Below are 6,140 nucleotides of genomic sequence, written 5' to 3' on the forward strand. Positions count from 1 at the left end.
TCACCACGAGACAAGTTCCGGTCTCGCCAACCTTAAAGGCACCCCTAAAATTTGGAGCCCCTGGAAATTCCATCTCTTCACCTGAAAAAAGAGCAAACAGAGGATTCAATTCACGGGAGTAATGCTTCAAAAATATTATAAATATAAGAAAAATAACATGAATTGATTGGGCTAGGCACAACCTCCAACTCTGGGTTTAACAGAGGAAGGGGGAGTCTAAAGCTATGACCTCCTAGATCCTAGGGGATTCAAGTCCTTCCTCGACGCTTGACTCATCTACGTACTACCTAAAACCAGGGGTGTACACGACATGGAGCAGGGAAGGCCAAGACCTACGGTTTGTCTCGTACTCCTCAAAAATGGTGGATCTGAAATGTAAAGTGTTGTCAACTATGATGGTTCCTTTCGGGTAGCTATGATCATAGCGTACCACCAAATGATCCACACACTGTAGGAGGGTTATGTTAAGGTCTGGATCAGTAGGGTGACGTCTAACGAGCTGGTTAGGGTTAAATCAAATTAGCCTATAACTGGCAGCAGCCCGATCTAACTCTCTGAAAGGGTATGGGTTACCTTGGCCAAAGGGCTGCCCTGGACGTAGTTCGCTCAAAATCGGGCCCCTGATTATCTTCAGGAGCTTGCCTTTTATGCACAAGCAGTTTGAATTCCAATCAATCAGGCTTAAGAATGAAAAATTCTTACTCGGGCCTTTAAGGGCATTTTGGTCAATATGTGATAAGTTGAAAAAATTATTGGATATTGTGACAAAAGTTATTTTTGGTCACAAATTAATTTATTTAATTACTCTTGGAGATTTAAAATCTATAGGTTAAAAATTAAGGGAAATTTAGAGCACAAAATTTCCAAAGGACCCTTGGGTTCCTTATATCTGAGGTAAATTAAGTATGGGTATAAGAGTAATTTCCAAGGGAAGAGAGACAGAGAGAGGTGGGTGGAAAGGCTAGGGGTAGACCCTAGGGCTCTCATGAGCTAGGACACATACCCCAAAGAGCCAAGAATATGAAGAGTTTTACCCTATTCACAAGTTAAGAGTTTAATCATTTTTTCTCTCAAAATTGTTTTCTCTCTACCATTCCTTCTCCCAAACCTAAAACCCTCTCTATCCCTAACATCCATTTCTGCAACATACTCCCTTCTTAGCAAGCTACACTCATCTTTTCCATTGGAGAAGGAAGAAGTTCAAGAAGAAACCCTTGTCTAGTGTAAGTACCAAATCTTTTGTGCATTTTCCTTCTCTTTCCCTTCAAACCTGAAACCCTAGGGGATTTCCTTGTGCAGGCATGTAATATAATAGCCATACATGGCATTTATCTTGTGTTATAGGGTTCAAGAGAAGCTTTTATGAGTTGGATCTCAAAGAATGAGCACCTTTGTGATCAAATAAAGCAAAGTAAGAGGTTTTTTTTTAAGTTTGCATGTTCTTGTCCCTCATCTAAGTTCTTCCTACCCTAATACTTTCTTAAAAATCTACATGTGGGACTTGGGGATCGATTTTGAGAGTGTAGAGCACGAAGGGAAGTTTTTGAAGACATAAGATTACATCTCCAAGCTAGGGCTGCAAAAGGTAGAAATCTATGGTTGTTTCTTTGAGTTTTGTGACGATTTTCGTAGATCTGGTTGTATAGGGTATTCCAATAGTTTTTGGAGCCTATTTTATGCTTAAGGTTGAGATTGTGTGATTCGATGAATTTCATGCATGCATGTGGCTAGGGTGTATGCTAGAAATGTTTGTTGTGGTTAAGTGTTAGCACAAATGCATGTTGCCAAAATTCATGGTCTGGCTTCCAACGGAGCAGATCGCACCCTACTACCTTTGTTTATGAAAATAATTTGTGTATTTATGTATTTTTTTTAGAGTACTTGATGTTATGCTTTTATAAATCACAAAAAGGTATTTTTAAGCCCAAGTTATGCACTTTTTGGCATTGTGATACGAATCAAGAAAATTTATGGGCAGTATGCACTACCCAGATCTCTTTATCTTTTGAACGGGTTTTACTAATCTTAAATCTATGAAATTTGGTATGATGTTAGTTGATACATTTATAAGGGTCCCTGTAAAATTGTAGAGGAAAATATGCGATGTTTTAAGAAAAACAAATTTTCAAAGATTTCCCTAAAATCTTGAAAAAACTTCTGGGAAGCAAGCACTGCCCAGATTGCTTTAATTATTTAAATGGATTTTTCTATCCCAAAAATTATGAAATTTTGAAGAATGTATCAGGGCTCATGTAAAATTTAAGAGAAAATTGTGTCGCAATTTAAGAGAAACAAATTTTCTAAGTTTTCCCTAAAATCTGAAAAAGTAGTAATTTCGAACCATAACAAAAATTGATTTCTGGGAGGTTATTTCTCCTAACCTAAAATGAGTTTTGACGTGATATTTTCTCCTAGTTCCCGTCCTTATGACACAAAATACGTGAACTATAGTTTAGGGGATTTGGCCAAAAACTCAACTTATGGAAAAAGTTTAAAAATGGGACTTTTCACTTTAAATCAAATAGGGAAAGTATAATTTTGGAAATGGGAAAAATGGTTCTTTTACAAAGGTAACTAAGGATTTGGAGGTTTAACCAATCCAAAATCAGCTTGAGTTAACTAAAGTGTGATTTTTACAATTTTATAAATTAAGGGTCCAATTGCCCTTCTTTTCAAAAATACCACAAAAGAGGTTCTAGACTATCGTTAAACTTGGTAAAAATAGAAGTTTATGTTAAGAAGGATCTTTATAAACATAGGGTAACTTTTCAAAAATAATAATATTTGAAGAGCCAAAAAGGAGTATGTTTGTAACGTCCCAAATTTCTAATAAGGCTTAGTGTCTTGATTACTGTGTCGAGAGGGCATAATTGGATATATACATGTGTGTGTGTGTGCGTGTGTGTGTGGAATTTATTGATTAAATGTGTGACTATGTGGCATACATGATTTATATGGTAATATGATTATATATGCATGTTTATGTGTATTAGATATGCATGTGGGCCCGTTCTTGTTAAATGTGATTTTGACCCGTTGAGGGTATAAATGTGATTATATGTGTTAAATGATTGAGATCACATTATTATGTAGATATATTTGCAGTATTCGACTCGAGGAAATCCTAGTGAGCGGATTAGCGGAATAGTCACAACGAGGTCCAATACCCAGCTCGGGGCGAGCCTAGGGGTATTTCGGGGACTTAGTGCGTATTTAGGATTTATTGGTTAACAGGAAATTATTTGGCGATTAATTGGGCATGCCGAGATTAATTGGGCATTTATAGGACCACTTGAGGATTAGCGGGAAATGCAGTAAATGACAGGTTTGCCCTTAAAGGCATTAAGAGGTTGAGATAACACTAGGGGCTTTTCGGTCATTCCCTAGGCTTAGGATAGACTTTACCATGGGATATCATAGTCATTATGACTCTGTGGAAAGAACCAAAATAGAAGAAATTCAATCTCTCAGTAGCTCTCTCTCTCTCTCTCTCTCCTTTGGGGTGCATGGAATTTTAGTGAAATTCTTAGAGAATTGGTTCAGCAGTTGTAGAATTGAAGCTTGAGGACTGGGGATTGAAGCTGGGATTAAGTAGACGAACTCATGGGGGATCAAAATCTTAGTTGAGGAAAGCTTAACTCTTTTTCTTGATGAATTCTAGCCATGGTTTAAGTGTTTTTCTAGGTTTAAGGCTCTAGTGCTGGTTTTGAGTTTGAGGGTGTTTAGAGGATTTTGATGACTGTTTTGTGATAGTCTAATGTTGCTGATAAAATTATGTGGTTAAAATGGATTCGAAATCAAGTTTAGGTTTTGATTTGGTTGGATTTTGAGGAATTGGTTCGAGAAAAATGTAAGGGATTTCTGGGTTTTGGGCTAGCGTCACGACCCTATTCTTCAGGCTCCACGGCCCTGGGGGTCCTTAATGTTGCCCAAGCGTCACGATACAGGGTAGGGTGCGTCGTGTCCCTGATGTTTCCCATGAAAGAGCCTTGGGGCTCTCTGACTTGTAGCGCGACGCGACCCTTAAGACCTGGGACGCGACTCTAATTGAGAGAAATAGCCAAATGAGGTTTTTAGGCTCAAGAACTCAAACCTAAGTGCTTGGGAAGGATTCTACTACTCGGTTTAGTAGAATTCAAGGTCCCGGAGGCTAGTATGTTATTCTAAAGTTTTTAATTTGTTTAGGTTTTAATGGTTACCCATTATCGCTTTGTGATTAGGTTTACCGTTAAGGCTCGAGATTGAGGATCGTGCTCAGGATCGTCTTACATCTTCAACTCGAGACTCGAGGTAAGAAAACTGCACACAGGTTATGAATGGGGCTTGGACCCTTGTTAATGAATATGTTATGATTGTGAATATATCTATACCTGAGAATGTCTAGATAGGCATACTTGTTTATGCTGCCTCTAATTGCTTGATGTGCAATGTATATTTGTGATTATATCTATTTTGAAGGCCAGCAGCCTAAGGGCGTCGAGGGCTGATAGCAAGCGTGCAGAACGCAGCCCTATCAGCCTAAGCATGTCGGGGTCAGCCATAAAACTAGAGGACTCAGCCTAAGGGTGATGGGCCTGAACATTATACAATAAACAGAAGTGTTGTTTGCACTTAACTAATTGTATTAGTTGATGAGATTGGTTTATGTGTTTGTTTGAGCTGAATATTACTGTTAAGCTTATTGCTTATACCCTGTTGTTGATTGAAATTATTGATCTAAGTTTCTTGTAGATATTTTTTTTTCTTATTGGTGCTTGTTGAATTAAGTATTCTTGATGAGCCTTGGCTCACAGGTGCTATGTGGTGCAGATAAGGGAAAGGGAAAACTGGATCAGTCGTGAGTTGGAGAGCTTTAGTGGCGGTGTGTACATCAGCAGCTGCTCGACCGCCACAACCGAGGAATTAACAGGAACTAGAACCAAATTATATTTTGCCACTTAGGCTGGCTTCTGTTGTAATTATTTTGAGGGTTGTAATTGCCTTGTAAACACCTTTTTGGGATCCTGTGTACAAACTCTTACTTTTTAATGAAAAACAACTACTTTATGATCAAAATATTTTAACCCTAATCCATTAATTACCTTAGTAACACGTTTATGTCCAAATGACTTGATTAGCAAGCCCTTCACTATTTAAAATACACAATGTAATGGTCTTGGCTATCTATGGCATTACAATTTTGGTTTTTATGAAAGGAAATGGTGAACTCCATAAAAGGACGAAAAATTATGGTATTTTTCTAAAGATGTTATTTTTGTTAACTCCTTTTTCTAAAACCAAAGTACCAAATGATCAAATAAGATAATTCATTCTTAAAGAAATATTAGAACACACGGTATGGAGAGCATGATACTGTGAGACCGATTTTCCTATGATAACTAAAAGACTGAAAAGAAAACCCGACCGTATACACTATGAAGTGTATAAGAGGCTACAATATAGAGTCTTTGAGAGTTTATTTCATGCAACTATTGTAGAATATTAGCTATAAGAATATGTCATAATTTAATCTGAGTAGTACTAATTACAGTAACCGCAAAAGGGAAAAACGGATGGCGATATTAAGGATCCAGCTGGGAACTAAGGACTCCAAGTAAGTTAGCATTTCCCTTTCTTGGCTATAACATGAATATACTAGTGTGTGGGTGCTTGTAGTAGTAGATTACACTAGTTTTGTTTGGGTCATTAAGACCAGGGTATGCTTGATACCCATCTTTGCAATGCTTATGCATTATGCGGCTTAATGGTAAGTGAGTTCGGGTTGGAGCCAGAACCTTAGTGTAATACCGTCTAGGTCGGAGACAGGACATGGTAAATTTATAGTTCGGGTTGGAGCTAGGACATGGTAAAATTATAGTTCGGATTGAAGCCAGGACATGGTAAAATTATAGTCCGGGTTGGAGCTAGGACATGGTAATGTTATAGTCCTGGTTGGAGCCAGGACATGGTAAAATTATAGTCCGGGTTGGAGCCAGGACATGGTAAAATTAAATTCCGGGTTGGAGCTAGGACATGGTAAAATATAGTCCAGGTTGGAGCCAGGACATGGTAAGATAAAGTTTGGGTTGGAGCCAGGACATGGTAAGATAGTCCGGGTTGGAGCCAGGATGTTAAGAGTGATTCCGGGTTGGAGCCAGGAA

This window comes from Humulus lupulus, chromosome 5, assembly GCF_963169125.1.
Source record: "Humulus lupulus chromosome 5, drHumLupu1.1, whole genome shotgun sequence".
NCBI lineage: Eukaryota > Viridiplantae > Streptophyta > Magnoliopsida > Rosales > Cannabaceae > Humulus > Humulus lupulus.